Source organism: Lutra lutra, unplaced genomic scaffold, assembly GCF_902655055.1.
Source record: "Lutra lutra unplaced genomic scaffold, mLutLut1.2, whole genome shotgun sequence".
Classification (NCBI taxonomy): Eukaryota; Metazoa; Chordata; class Mammalia; order Carnivora; family Mustelidae; genus Lutra; species Lutra lutra.
Window position 1 is genome coordinate 115922 of NW_025923842.1, and position 16667 is coordinate 132588.

The 16667-nt window shown below is 40.1% G+C and overlaps 1 pseudogene; it reads left to right on the forward strand.

Moving 5' to 3' along the window:
• The first annotated feature begins 15278 nt into the window (after positions 1-15278).
• On the forward strand, positions 15279-16097 carry LOC125092686 (tetraspanin-5-like; annotated as a pseudogene).
• The last annotated feature ends 570 nt before the right edge of the window (positions 16098-16667 follow it).

Consider the following 16667-nt stretch of genomic DNA (forward strand, 5'->3'; position numbering starts at 1 on the left):
AGCCTGAAAAAAACAGTTTCCTCAGAGCCCACCCCCTTGAGGGGGGCGCGAGGACTTAACTCAGAGAACATCATTGACTGTAAACCCATGTGGCAGGCCCCTCCCCCAGAAAACCAACCAGGAAAGAAAAGAAAATAAAAAAGAGGACAGGAGAACAACCACCACTACTTCAGAGGACAACTTTTATTTTTAATTCGTTCCCACTATTCTGGCTTATTTTTTTTATATAGATAATTTTTTAACCTATTGACCATCACAGTGAGATGTCTAGTACATCAAATTCCATAATAACCTTCTAACCTGAACTTTTTGATACATACACCTGTGTTTTTCTTTTGCAATTCTATTTTTTAAATTTCTTTTTTTTTAATTTTAGTTTAGTTTAGTATAGTTTATTCTTTTTTTTTTTTTACTTTTATTTTCTAATCTTCATATAGAGATAAACTTCAAGGTAATCCCCTTTCCCCAATCAATGTTACCCCTATAGGTAAACCAATTTTTAATCCGCCTTTATCTTAAGAAAGTTGAGTCCTTTAACAAAGATATCAAGATACATCCAGGAAGAATCAAAACAACTTTCCTCGCCCACACTGAGAATTTATAACCACTCTCCCATCTTTTTCTTCCACCAGTGTTTCTGTGTTTTTGTGTTTGTCCTGATAGTATAAAAATCTTACACTTGGGGTTCTTTTTGACGAGGTTCTTCCTTTATTTGCATATATATATATATAATTTTTTTTCTCTTGTCATATACTTTTATCAGTTTTTTTGTTTGTCTGTTTTCGTTTGTATACTTCATAAATCTTACCTTGGGGCCCATTTGGGCTGAACCTTCTCTTATCTTCCCTTTCTTTCCTCTCTCTCTCTCTCTCTCTCTCTTTTCTTTTTCTTTTCCTTTTTCTCTCATTTGGATGGGGAATCCTGATTTCTCAGAAGCATTCCAGGGTGCACCTTGACTGCACCACAGTTGATACATCCAGCTACATCCATTTAGCCATCTCTCACCAAAATGCCTAGGAGGAGGAATGCCCAACAGAAGAAAAATACAGAGGATGGGCCTTCTGCAACAGAGCTAATGGTTTTCAACATAGACAATATTTTGGAAAGAGAATTCAGGATAACAATTATCCAGGCAATAGCTAGGTTGGAGAAAACCATGGATGACCAAACGGAATTGATTAGGGCCAAACTGAAAGTGACCAGAGTTGATGTTCACAATGTTAGGGCAGAGCTGAAAGCTATAAGGGATGAGGTTCACAATGCTCTCAATGAGTTCCAATCTAATCTAAATTCTCTCAAAGCTAGGGTAACTGAGACAGAAGATAGAATTAGTGATCTGGAGGACAAACAGATAGAGAGAAAGAATAAGGAGGAAGCCTGGAACAAACAGCTTAGAAGCCACGAAAACAGAATCAGGGAAATAAATGATGCCATGAAACGTACCAACGTCAGAATTATTGGAATCCCTAAAGGGGAGGAGAAAGAAAGAAGTCTAGAAGATATAGTGGAACAAGTTCTTCATGAAAATTCTCCCAATCTCGCAAATGGAACCAGCATTCATGTACCAGAGGCCAAACGGTCTCCACCCAAGATGATAGATTCCAGAAAGACATCAAGGCACCTGATAGTCAAATTGAGGAATCATAATTGTAGATATAATCTCTTGAAAGGCACAGGGCAAAGAGGCTCCTTACTTACAGAAGAAAGACCATCAGAATAATGTCAGACCTGTCCACAGAGACCTGGCAAGCCAGAAAGGGCTGCCAAGATATATTCAGGGCACTAAATGAGAAGAACATGCAGCCAAGAATACTTTATCCAGCAAGACTGACATTCAAAATGGATGGAGAGATAAAGAGTTTCCAAGACCGGCAAGGCTTAAAAGACTATGCAATCACCAAGCTGACACTGCAGGAAATATTAAGGGGGGTTCTATAAAAGAGGAAAAATCCTAAGAATAGCATTGAACAGAAATATAGAGACAATCTACAGAAAGAAAAACTTCAAAGGTAACACGATGTCAATAAAAACGTATCTATCAATAATCACTCTCATTGTGAATGGCCTAAATGCGCCCATAAAATGGCACAGTGTTGCAGATTGGATAAAACGACAGGACCCATCCATATATTGTCTACAAGAGACCCATTTTGAACTAAAAGATATACCCAGACTGAAAGTGAAGGGATGGAGAAGCATCTTTCATGCCAATGGGCCTCAAAAGAAGGCCGAGGTAGCGATTCTCATATCAGACAAATTCGATTTTAAACTAAAGACTGTAGTCAGAGATACAGAAGGACACTATATCATTCTTAAAGGGACTATCCACCAAGATGATCTAACAATTGTAAATATCTATGCCCCCAATATGGGAGCAGCCAATTACATAAGAAAACTGTTAATCAAGAGAAAGAGTCATATTGATATGAATACATTAATAGTAGGAGATCTTAACACGCCTTTCTCAGAAATAGACAGATCATCCAAGCAGAAAATCAATAAAGAAACAAGAGCATTGAATGACACATTGAACCAGATGGACCTCATAGATATATACAGAACATTCTACCCTAAAACAACAGAATACTCATTGTTCTCAAGTGCACATGGAACCTTCTCAAGAATAGACCACACACTAGGTCACAAATCAGGACTCAACCGATACCAAAAGACCGAAATTATTCCCTGCACATTCTCAGATAATAATGCTTTGAAACTGGAGCTCAATCACAAGGAAAAGTTCGGAAGGAACTCAAAATCCTGGAAGCTAAAGACCACCTTGCTTAAGAATGCTTGGATCAACCAGGAGATCAAAGGAGAACTGAAACAATTCATGGAAACAAATGAGAATGAAGACACTTTGGTCCAAATCCTATGGAATACAGCAAAGGCTGTCCTAAGGGGGAAATACATAGCCATCCAAGCCTCCCTCAAAAAAATTGAAAATCCAGACCACAGCAGCTGTCTCTACACCTTAAAGAACTGGAGAATCAACAACAAATCAAACCAACTCCACACATAAGAAGGGAAATAATCAAGATTAGAGCTGGATCAATGAGGTAGAAACCAGAGATACAGTAGAACGTATCAATGAAACTAGAAGTTGGTTTTTTGAAAGAATCAATAAGATCAATAAACCATTGGCCACACTAATCCAAAAGAAAAGAGAGAAAACTCAAATTCATAAAATTATGAATGAAAAGGGAGAGATCACAAGTAACACCAAGGAAGTAGAAACAATCATCAGAAGTTATTATCAAGTTATATGCCAATAAACTAAGCAACCTAGATGAAATGGATGCATTCCTGGAAAACTGTAAACTCCCAAAATTGAACCAGGAAGAAATCGACAACCTAAGTAGACCAATATCTAGTAACGAGATTGAAGCAGTGATCAAAAACCTCCCAAAAAACAAGAGCCCAGGACCTGACGGATTCCCTGGGGAATTCTACCAAACTTTCAAAGAAGAAATAACACCTACTCTCCTGAAGCTGTTTCAAAAAATTGAAGCAGAAGGAACATTTCCAGACTCTTTCTATGAAGCCAGCATTATCCTGATCCCCAAACCAGGCAAAGACCCCACCAAAAAGGAGAATTTCAGACCAATATCACTGATGAATATGGATGCTAAGATTCTCAACAAGATCCTAGCAAACAGGATCCAAGAGCACATAAAAAGATTATCCACCATGACCAGGTGGGATTCATTCTTGGGCTACAAGGATGGTTCAACATTTGCAAATCAATCAATGTGATAGAACAAATTAATAAGAAAAGAGAGAAGAACCACATGGTCCTCTCAATTGATGCAGAAAAAACATTTGACAAAATCCAGCATCCGTTCCTGATTAAAACGCTTCAAAGAATAGGGATAGAAGGACATCCCTGAACTTAATCAAATCTATCTATGAAAGACCCACAGCAAATATCATCCTCAACGGGAAAAAGCTTGCAGCCTTCCCGTTGAGATCAGGAACACGACAAGGATGCCCACTCTCACCACTCTTGTTCAACATAGTATTAGAAGTCCTAGCAACCGCAACCAGACAACAAAGAGAAATGAAAGGTATCTAAATCGGCAAGGAAGAAGTCAAACTCTCTCTCTTCGCAGATGACATGATTCTTTATATGGAAAACCCAAAAGACTTCACCCCCAAACTACTAGAACTCATACAGCAAATCAGTAACGTGGCAGGATACAAAGTCAATGTACAGAAATCAGTGGCTTTCTTGTACACTAACAATGAAAATACAGAAAGGGAAATTAGAGAATCGATTCCATTTACTATAGCACCAAGAACCATAAGATACCTGGGAATCAACCTAACCAAAGAGGTAAAGGATCTGTACTCAAGGAACTACAGAACACTCATGAAAGAAATTGAAGAAGACACAAAAAGATGGAAGACCATTCCATGCTCTTGGATCGGAAGATTAAACATTGTTAAAATGTCTATACTGCCTAGAGCAATCTATACTTTTAATGCCATTTCGATCAAAATTCCACTGGTATTTTTCAAAGAGCTGGAGGAAATAATCCAAAAATTTGTGTGGAATCAGAAGAGATCCCGAATCACTAAGGAAATGTTGAAAAACAAAAATAAAACTGGGGGCATGACGTTACCTGATTTCAAGCTTTACTACAAAGCTGTGATCACCAAGACAGCATGGTACTGGCATGAAAACAGACAGACCAGTGGAACAGAGTAGAGAGCCCAGATATGGACCCTCAACTCTATGTTCAAATAATCTTTGACCAAACAGGAAAAAATATACAGTGGAAAAAAGACAGTCTCTTCAATAAATGGTGCTGGGAAAACTGGACAGCTATATGTAGAAGAATGAAACTCGACCATTCTCTTACACTGTTCACAAAAATAAACTCGAAATGGATAAAAGACCTCAACATGATACAGGAATCCATCAGAATCCTAGAGGAGAATATAGGCAGTAACCTCTTTGATATCAGTCACAGCAACTTCTTTCAAGATAGGTCTCCAAAGGCAAAGGAAACAAAAGCGAAAATGAACTTTTGGGATTTCATAAAAATCAAAAGCTTCTGCACAGCAAAGGAAACAGTCAACAAAACAAAGAGGCAATGCACGGAATGGGAGAAGATATTCGCAAATGTCAGTACAGACAAAAGGCCAATATCCAGGGTCTATAAAGAACTTCTCAAACTAAACACACCCAAAAGAGATAATCATGTCAAAAATGGGCAGAAGACATGAACAGACAATTCTCCAATGAAGACATACAAATGGCTATCAGACACATGAAAAATGTTCATCATCACTAGCCATCAGGGAGATTCAAATTAAAACCACATTGAGATACCACCTTACACCACTTAGAATGGCCAAAATTAGCAAAACAGGAAACAACATGTGTTGGAGGGGATGTGGAGAAAGGGGAACCCTCTTACACTGTTGGTGGGAATGCAAGTTGGTGAAGCCACATTGGAAAACCGTGTGGAGATTCCTCAAGAAATTAAAAATATGACCTTCCCTATGACCCTGCAATTGCACTACTGGGTATTTACCCCAAAGATACAGATGTAGTGAAAAGAAGGTCCATCTGTACCCCAATGTTTATAGCAGCAATGGCCACGGTCGCCAAACTGTGGAACGAACCAAGATGCCCTTCAACGGTCGAATGGATAAGGAAGACGTGCTCCATATACACTATGGAGTATTATGCCTCCATCTGAAAGGATGAATACCCAAGTTTTGTAGCAACATGGACGGGGCTGGAAGAGATTATGCTGAGTGAAATAAGTCAAGCAGAGAGAGTCAATTATCATATGGTTTCACTTATTTGTGGAGCATAACAAATAGCATGGAGGACAAGGGGAGTTAGAGAGGAGAAGGGAGTTGAGGAAAATTGGAAGGGGAGGTGAACCATGAGACTATGGACTCTGAAAAATAATCCGAGGGTTTTGAAGGAGCAGGGTATGGGAGGTTGGGGGAGCCAGGTGGTGGGTATTAGAGAGGGCACGGATTGCATGGAGCAATGGGTGTGGTGCAAAAACAATGAATACTGTTACACTGAAAATAAATTAAAAAAAATTTTTAGAGTCCATAGTCTCTCATGGTTCACCTCCCCTTCCAATTTCCCTCAACTCCCATCTCCTCTCCATCTCCCCTTGTCCTCCATGCTATTTGTTATGCTCCACAAATAAGTGAAACCATATGATAATTGACTCTCTCTGCTTGACTTATTTCACTCAGCATAATCTCTTCCAGTCCCGTCCATGTTGCTACAAAACTTGGGGATTCATCCTTTCTTTCTTTCTTTTTTTTTTTTTTTTTACAGCTTTATAAACATATATTTTTATCCCCAGGGGTACAGGTCTGCGAATCGCCAGGTTTACACACTTCACAGCACTCACCATAGCACATACCCACCCCAATATCCATAACCACACCCCCCCTCTCTAACCCCCCTCCCCCCATCAACCCTCAGTTTGTTTTGTGAGATTAAGAGTCACTTATGGTTTGTCTCCCTCCCAATCCCATCTTGTTACACTTACTCTTCTCCTACCCCCTCAACCCCCCATGTGGCATCTCCTCAACCTCATATCAGGGAGATCATATGATAGTTGTATTTCTCCAATTGACTTATTTCGCTAAGCATGATACCCTCTAGTTCCATCCACGTCGTCGCAAATGGCAAGCTTTCATTTCTTTTGATGGCTGCATAGTATTCCATTGTGTATATATACCACATCTTCTTTATCCATTCGTCTGAGATGGACATCTAGGTTCTTTCCATAGTTTGGCTATTGTAGACATTGCTGCTATAAACATTCAGTTGCACGTGCCCCTTCGGATCACTACGTTTGTATCTTTAGGGTAAATACCCAGCAGTACAATTGCTGGGTCATAGGGTAGTTCTATTTTCAATATTTTGAGGAACCTCCATGCTGTTTTCCAGAGTGGTTGCACCAGCTTGCATTCCCACCAACAGTGTAGGAGGGTTCCCCTTTCTCCGCATTCTCGCCAGCATCTGTCATTTCCTGGCTTGTTAATTTTAGCCATTCTGACTGGTGTGAGGTGATATCTCATGGTGGTTTTGATTTGTATTTCCCTGATGCCGAGTGATATGGAGCACTTTTTCTTGTGTCTGTTGGCCATCTGGATGTCTTCTTTGCAGAAATGTCTGTTCATGTCCTCTGCCCATTTCTTGATTGGATTATTTGTTCTTTGGGTGTTGAGTTTGCTAAGTTCTTTATAGATTTTGGACACTAGCCCTTTATCTGATATGTCATTTGCAAATATCTTCTCCCATTCTGTAAGTTGTTTTTTGGTTTTGTTCACTGTTTCCTTTGCTGTGCAAAAGCTTTTGATCTTGATAAAATCCAATAGTTCATCTTTGCCCTTGCTTCCCTTGCCTTTGGCGATATTCCTAGGAAGATGTTGCTGCGGCTGAGGTCGAAGAGGATGCTGCCTGTGTTCTCCTCGAGGATTTTGATGGATTCCTTTCTCACATTGAGATCCTTCATCCATTTTGAGTCTATTTTCGTGTGTGGTGTAAGGAAATGATCCAATTTCATTTTTCTGCATGTGGCTGTCCAATTTTCCCAACACCATTTATTGAAGAGGCTGTCTTTTTTCCATTGGACATTCTTTCCTGCTTTGTCAAAGATGAGTTGACCATAGAGTTGAGGGTCTATTTCTGGGCTCTCTATTCTGTTCCATTGATCTATGTGTCTGTTTTTGTGCCAGTACCATGCTGTCTTGATGATGACAGCTTTGTAATAGAGCTTGAAGTCCGGAATTCTGATGCCCCCGGCTTTGGCTTTCTTTTTCAATATTCCTTTGGATATTCGAGGTCTTTTCTGGTTCCATATAAATTTTAGGATTATTTCTTCCATTTCTTTGAAAAAAAATGGATGGTACCTTGATAGGAATTGCATTAAATGTGTAGATTGCTTTAGGTAGCATAGACATTTTCACAATATTTATTCTTCCAATCCGGGAGCATGGAACATTTTTCCATTTCTTTGTGTCTTCCTCAATTTCTTTCATGAGTACTTTATAGTTTTCTGTGTATAGATTCTTAGTCTCTTTGGTTAGGTTTATTCCTAGGTATCTTATAGTTTTGGGTGCAATTGTAAATGGGATGGACTCCTTAATTTCTCTTTCTTCTGTCTTGTTGTTGGTGTAGAGAAATGCAACTGATTTCTGTGCATTGATTTTATATCCTGACACTTTACTGAATTCCTGTACAAGTTCTAGCAGTTTTGGAGTGTAGTCTTTTGGGTTTCCCACATATAGTATCATATCATCTGCAAACAGAGATAGTTTGACTTCTTCTTGGCCGATTTGGATGACTTTAATTTCCTTTTGTTGTCTGATTGCTGAGGCTAGGACTTCTAGTACTATGTTGAATAGCAGTGGTGATAACGGGCATCCCTGCCGTGTTCCTGACCTTAGCGGAAAAGCTTTCAGTTTCTCCCATTGAGAATGATATTTGCGGTGGGTTTTTCATAGATGGCTTTGATAATATTGAGGTATGTGCCCTCTATCCCTACACTTTGAAGAGTTTTGATCAGGAAGGGATGCTGTATTTTGTCAAATGCTTTCTCAGCATCTATGGAGAGTATCATATGGTTCTTGTTCTTTCTTTTATTAATGTGTTGTATCACATTGATTGATTTGCGGATGTTGAACCAACCTTGCAGCCCTGGAATAAATCCCACTTGGTTGTGGCGAATAATCCTTTTAATGTACTGTTGAATCCTATTGGCTAGTATTTTGGAGAGAATTTTTGCATCTGTGTTCTTCAAGGATATTGGTCTGTAGTTCTCTTTTTTGATGGGATCCTTGTCTTGTTTTGGGATCAAGGGGATGCTGGCCTCATAAAATGAGTTTGGAAGTTTTCTTTCCATTTCTATTTTTTGGAACAGTTTCAGGAGAATAGGAATTATTTCTTCTTTAAATGTTTGGTAGAATTCCACCGGGAAGCCGTCTGGCCCTGGGCTTTTGTTTGTTTGAATTTTTTGATGACTCTTTCAATCTCCTTACTGGTTATGGGTCTGTTCAGGCTCTCTATTTCTTCCTGGTTCAGTTGTGGTAGTTTATATGTCTCTAAGAATGCATCCATTTCTTCCAGATTGTCAAAGTTGTTGGCGTAGAGTTGCTCATAGAATGTTCTTATAATTGTCTGTATTTCTTTGGTGTTCCTTGTGATCTCTCCTCTTTCATTCATGATTATATTTATTTGGGTCCTTTCTATTTTCTTTTTGATAAGTCTGGCCAGGGGTTTATCAATCTTATTAATTCTTTCAAAGAACCAGCTCCTAGTTTCGTTGATTTGTTCTATTGTTTTTTTGGTTTCTATTTCATTGATTTCTGCTCTGATCTTTATGATTCCTCTTCCCCTGCTGGGTTTAGGGTTTCTTTCTTGTTCTTTCTCCAGCTCCTTTAGGTGTAGGGTTAGGTTGTGTACCTGAGACCTTTCTTGTTTCTTGAGAAAGGCTTGTACCGCTATATATTTTCCTCTCAGGACTGCCTTTCTTGTGTCCCACAGATTCTGAACTGTTGTGTTTTCATTATCATTTGTTTCCATGAATTTTTCCAATTCTTCTTTAATTTCTTGGTTGACCCATTCATTCTTTAGAAGGATGCTGTTTAGTCTCCATGTATTTGGGTTCTTTCCAAATTTCCTCTTGTGATTGAGTTCTAGCTTCAGAGCATTGTGGTCTGAAAATATGCAGGGAATGTTCCCAATCTTTTGATACCGGTTGAGACTTGATTTAGGACCAAGAATGTGATCTATTCTGGAGAATGTTCCATGTGCACTAGAGAAGAATGTGTACTCTGTTGCTTTGGGATGAAATGTTCTGAATATATCTGTGATGTCCATCTGGTCCAGTGTGTAATTTAAGGCCTTGATTTCCTTGTTGATCTTTTGCTTGGATGATCTGTCCATTTCAGTGAGGGGAGTGTTAAAATCCCCTACTATTATTGTATTCTTGTCGATGTGTTTCTTTGATTTTGTTATTAATTGGTTTAGATAGTTGGCTGCTCCCACGTTAGGGGCATAGATATTTAAAATTGTTACATCTTCTTGTTGGACAGTTCCTTTGAGTATGATAGAGTGTCCTTCCTCATCTCTTATTATAGTCTTTGGCTTAAAATCGAATTGATCTGCTATAAGGATTGCCACTCCTGCTTTCTTCTGATGTCCATTAGCATGGTAAATTCTTTTCCACCCCCTCACTTTAAACCTGGAGGTGTCTTCGGGTTTAAGATGAGCTTCTTGTAGGCAGCATATAGATGGTTTTTGTTTTTTTATCCATTCTGATACCCTGTGTCTTTTGATTGGGGCATTTAGCCCATTCACATTCAGGGTAAGTATTGAGAGATATGAATTTAGTGCCATTGTATTGCCTGTAAGGTTACTGTTATTGTATATTGTCTCTGTTTCTTTCTGATCTACTACTTTGAAGGTCTCTCTTTGCTTAGAGGACCCCTTTCAATATTTCCTGTAGAGCTGGTTTCGTATTTGCAAATTCTTTCAGTTTTTGTTTGTCCTGGAAGCTTTTAATCTCTCCTTCTATTTTCAATGATAGCCTAGCTGGATATAGTATTCTTGGCTGCATGTTTTTCTCATTTAGTACTCTGAAAATATCATGCCAGCTCTTTCTGGCCTGCCAGGTCTCTGTGGATAAGTCTGCTGCCAATCTAATATTTTTACCATTGTACATTACAGACTTCTTTTCCCGGGCTGCTTTCAGGATCTTTTCTTTGTCCCTAAGACTTGTAAATTTTACTATTAGGTGACGGGGTGTGGACCTATTCTTATTGATTTTGAGGGGGGTTCTCCGAACCTCCTGGATTTTGATGATTTTTCTCTAAGCCATATTGGGGAAATTCTCTCCAATAATTCTCTCCAACATACCTTCTGCCCCCCTGTTTCCTCTTCTTCTGGAATCCCAATTATTCTAATGTTGTTTTGTCTTATGGTGTCACTTATCTCTCGAATTCTCCCCTCGTGGTCCAGTAGCTGTTTGTCCCTCTTTTGCTCAGCTTCTTTATTCTCTGTCATTTGGTCTTCTATATCGCTAATTCTTTCTTCTGCCTCATTTATCCTAGCAGTGAGAGCCCCCATTTTTGATTGCACCTCATTAATAGCTTTTTTTATTTCAACTTGGTTAGATTTTTAGTTCTTTTATTTCTCCAGAAAGGGCTTTTATATCTTCCGAGAGGGTTGCTTTAATATCTTCCATGCCTTTTTCAAGCACGGCTAGAACCTTGAGAATCGTCATTCTGAACTCTATATCTGTCATATTACCAATGTCTGTATTGATTAGGTCCCTAGCCTTTGGTACTGTTTCTTGTTCTTTTTTTTGTTGTTGTTGTGAATTTTTCCACCCTGCCATTTTGTCCAGATAAGAGTATATGAAGGAGCAAGTAAAATACTAAAAGGGTGGCAACAACCCCAGGAAAATATGCTTTAGCCAAATCAGAAGAGATCCCAAATCTTGAGTGGGGAGAAAGGGGATAAAAAGGGGTTCAGAAAGAAAAAAAAATAAACTATTAAAAAAAGAAAGCTGATAAAGAAAAAATATAAAAAGAGGAAAAAAATATATATATATATATATTAGATAAACTATTTAAAAAACGTTAAAAAAGAAAACGGTAAACATTAAAAAAATTTAGCAGAAGAAGAGAAAAAGAGAAAAAAATTGAAAAAGAAAAAAAATTAAATTAACTGCAAGGCTAAAAAATCATGGGGAGAAAGCCATGAGTTCCCTGCTTTGCTTTCTTCTCCTCTGGAATTCTGCCGCTCTCCTTGGCATTGAGAAGGCAATCCTTGGTAGGTGAACTTGGTCCTGGGGGGTTTCCCATTGATCTTCTGGGGGAGGGGCCTGTTGTAGTGATTCTCAAGCGTCTTTGCCCCAGGCGGAGTTGCACCGCCCTTACCCGCGGCCGGGGTGAGTCATCCGCTCGGGTTTGCTGGGTTTTCTTTCGGGAGCTTTTGTTCCCTGAGTGCTTTCCGTAGAGTCCAGAAGACGGGAATGAAGATGGCGGCCTCCCGTTCTCCGGCCCGGAGGAGCCGAGAGCCCGGGGCCCCACTCCTCAGTGCGCCCTCAGAGAACAGCGCCCAATGACTCCCGTCACCCTGGCCTCCGGCCACGCTCCGAGCTGACCGAGCCTGCGACCGGTTCAAGGTAACCCCGAGCTGAGAGTCACTCCTCGGCTCTGTCTCTGTAGCCGGCTTCCCCGTTCTAATACCGGTAAGCTATGCGACACTCAGACACCCCCGATCCTTCTGCGACCCTGCGGGACCTGAGGCCGCGCTGACCCCGCCCGGGCTTCACCCCAGTTAAGCCTCTGGAGCGATGTCCCTCAGCGGAACAGACTTTTAAAAGTCCTGATTTTGTGCTCTGTCGCTCTGCTGCTCGCCACGAGCTGGCCCCTCCCCCCGCGGTCTATCTTCCCGTCGCCTTGGATTCACTTCTCCGCCAGTCCTACCTTTCAGATAGTGGTTGATTTTCTGTTTCTAGAATTGCTGTTCTTCTTCTCTTCAATCTCCTGTTGGATTTCTATGTGTTTGCAATCTTTAGATAAGCTATTTAGCTGATCTCCCGCTACCTGAAGTAGTCTCAGCTGCTACTTCTCCGCCATCTTGACTCCTCCCCTCTGACCTGTGTGATTTAGATAAGACTACCCACAAGCTGATCAGCAGTGATTCTACATGGGCTCAGAAATCCTAAAGACAGAGACCTCCGACAGTTTCAGCAACCATTTCATTGACACCATCTGAACAATGCTTCCCAAAGTCATCCCTTGACTCCAGCACCCAGAACTCCAGAAGTTCTCTTTTCCTGACTTCATTCTCTTTCTTTTGTGGTACCCTACAAATTCCCATGGCGTGTGGACTCTTTTGCTGCATCAAGTCATAACTTTTGACCACAAGTGTGTACCTAGTGGTCTTTGGTCAATGGCAATTAAAGTTCATCAAGCCAGTAGTAAGAAATCATAGAATTCTTTGCGTTCTATTTCAGAAAGACTCCCACCTCCCCCCTTTCATTTTATCCTGGCAAAAGTCCACTCCATTTTTCAAATTGGATTTCTGGTTCAAAGAAATCCTATCTTTCCACTTAGGCCTTTATTTATTTCCCATTTTGAAGATTACAGTGGGAAAACATTTGAAAGAATATCTGTTTTTGAATTCAGCAACAATGGCAAAAATTGTATAGAATCAAAATAGTCTAGAAAAGCTATCTTAAATTCTTAACTAAAAATAATATGCATTGCTTGGTATAGGCACATTTAATTAATACAGTAAACTCATATCTGATATAACTATGTATCATAATGTAATGAACAAAATTACACATTGAAAATATTGATAATATTCATGTTAAGGTTAGGTAGGGGAATTTAAATTATTATTGTTAATTATTTTTCTATCTGTTTTTCATAAGCTTCCAAAGATGTATTCTTATTAAGTAAAATTCACAAATGATATAAAATATTGTAACACTGACAATCCAGAGCCTACTGATATATTTCAATATATGTGTTTCATTTGAAATAATAACAGTTCTCAGACAATATACACTAATTTTATTGAAAGGTCATGCTAAGAGAAAAGGTGGAAGATCTCTAAAAGCTACAATGCTGGATGAGTCCAGTCACTACTAGCAAGTAACCAACTAACTCGCTCTTAAGAACTCCAAATATGTATTTTCAAATTATCTTGAAATCACATAAAATTAGAAATGATTAAAACAAAAGTGCATAATAAAAATTAGAATTGCTTAAAATAAAGTGCATATTAATTACATATGTGGAAACATCAGATTTTTCCAAAGGTAAATATCAGAAGAGGACTTTAGTATATACTTTAGAGAACTTTAATATATTATCCAATGAAAATATTAAGATATATAGTGGAATACCATCTGAGGCTTGATTCTGAAAATAGTTTTTGAATTTGAATTTGCCTATTTCAGATATTTGCAGTATTATCTTGGACAAGTCACTTGAACTCTCGGAGATGGTGTTTTGTCAGATTAAGAGATGCTCTGTCTGCCTATCAGGTTTATTGTGGAGTTCAACAGGAATGATGTAGACATAGAATGCTATATCGGCTATATAAAGAACCTACATATATACTCAGGGAAAATGAGAGTTTCTAAAATCACATAGCAAAATAAGTGATACATTTTTAAGAGTGAAAATATCCCATGATAGAATTGTCTTTTTCATGAAAATAATTTTTTTGGTCATATGTTCACTATAATGTCAGATTACATATTGCTTAGCAAAAAGTAATGAAAAACATGTTTCTACCACAGGGAAGCTTAATGACCTTAATATAATCTCTTAGCTTCTCTGAGCCTTAGTTTTCTCATTTGCAAGTTTGAGATAAAGAAGAGAAGAGCAGAAAATTGCAATCAGATGAGGTTACTCGTCATAGTGACTGAAATGGCAAAACAGTGCCTGATCCCTTCTACTTTGTCTTCAACTGGCTGGTTTATCAGTATTTCCCTATTCAGTTTCTATGCCTTCCCTCTTCTCTCTATGAATCACCCCCCCACACACACACATTAAGGCTAGAACACAAAACAAAACAAGACAAAACAAAGATCAAGTTACTTTTCAGGACTCTAGGTAAATTCTCATCACTCTTTATCAATAGAGTTCCGCCTGGGCAAACTTATATTCCCATATAAGAGGTTCTGTTCTACCTAATAATGAATCAGCAGCAGCTTTTCCTTGCTATGTAAGCAAATTAAAGGTAGAAAAACAGAGGACATAAAGAGATGGCTTAACTTTAAAAATTTTTAATACATGCCTTCTCAACAATTGTATTTGTTTGCTACAGATTACAAGAAGCTACAACTGTAGGTGCACGAGCCAGTGGGTGGGCGAGGGAGTAGTGTTTTCAGTAGCATCTGTCGTGGCTGTGTTTACTTGAAGCTCGGAGGACAACGGAGGGGCATATCTCCGACCGGCAGACCTGGGCTCTCGCCTTGGGCTCGGAGCCAGCTTCAGCGAGACTGGCGGCTTGCAGCGTGCTGCTTCTCTGCCAGCTCACGGCCACCCCACCTTCAGCGGCCTCCACGCGCAGGGGGCTGGAGGTGCGGGAGCTGCTCTCCACCGATGGGTCCCCACCGGCTCTCAGCCCCGGCTGCCACGGCGCCGCCCAGAGCTGCATCCCAGATCCTCTGCTTCCCTCCGGGCTACTCTGAGCAATGGTGCTCCCGGGCTCCAAATTCCAGCTGCCGGGCCAAGTGTCTTCATGAACCCAGAGGATGTCCGGGAAGCACTACAATGCTCTTGAAGTCAGTTGTTGCATCAAATACTTCATATTTGGCTTCAATGTCGTATTTTGGTTCTTGAGAATAGCATTTCTTGGAATTGGACTGTGGGTGTGAAATGAAAAAGGAGTTCTGTCTAATATCTCTTCCACCACCAATCTTGGAGGCTTTAACCCAGTCTGGCTCTTCCTCGTGGTGGGAGGAGTGATGTTCATTTTGGGATTCGCAGGGTGCATTGGAGCGATAGGAGAAAACACTTCCCTTTTGAAGTTCTGGCAGTGCTGTGGTGTGGGGCTTTTGGAGCTGATGATTGGAACCTAAATATTTGCTTCAATTGCACAGATTTCTACGCAAGTCGAGAGCGATGCGGCATGCCATTCTCTGGCTGCACCAAAGAACCCGTGGAAGATGTCATCAACACTCAGTGTGGCTATGATGCCAGGCAAAAACCAGAAGTTGGCCAGCAGATTGTGATCTAGATGAAAGGCTGTGTGCCCAGTTTGAGAAGTGGTTGCAGGACAGTTTAACCATGGTGGCTGGTATTTTCATAGGCATTGCATTGCTACAGATTTTTGGGATCTGCCTGGCTCAGAATTTGGTTAGCGATATCGAAGCTGTCAGGGCCAGCTGGTAGAGCCCTGCCTCACTGTGCTGTATGACACTGGACAGACCCAGCCTTCCTGACCCTCCCGCGTGCCCAGCCACATCCATGCTGCAATCCCATGGGATGGAACTGCTGAGAACTTGGTTTTGGGGGGGTACAACTGGGAAATGCTGCTCACTGACCGAATTAAAAAGATAACCAATATGAAAGTTGTTGCACTGTGCATCTCTGCTGTATCCATGAATTTATGGGTGGTTGGATACTTACCAAAAAGAAAAAAAAAAGGAGGGTGGGGGACCCAGCTGTACTTGAATTTGTGGAACACACAGTCTTGTTCTCTCCTTCAGTGATCGGAGGGCTGGAACAGGCTCCAGCCTGTTGGTCTTGGTCAGACCTGGAAGGGACTTTCTGGTCCATGGCCTAAAGAAATGTGTCTTTTCTAAAACTCAACCCCTAACCTGGGAGGGCTGTGGGTTTTTTGGCTTGGTTTGGTTTTTTGTTTTTCGGTTTTTTTGTTTGTTTGATTATTTGTTTTGTTTTTTGGCATCCTTTCACTGTACATTTCGGGGACCTGTTAAAACTATCATCCCCAAAGAAAACAGTTTGTCTTTGGTTCAGATGTTGTGATCACATTCAACAAGTCATGTGGGTGGGCACGCCTGGTCCCTCCTGGAGTGACTCTTTTAAGGGGATTTGTGTGTTTCATGTGTATGGAGTAAGGGCTTTGGAACCCTTAATGATGCTGAATTTTAACAGGACAGATTGTTGTTGTCAGTAGA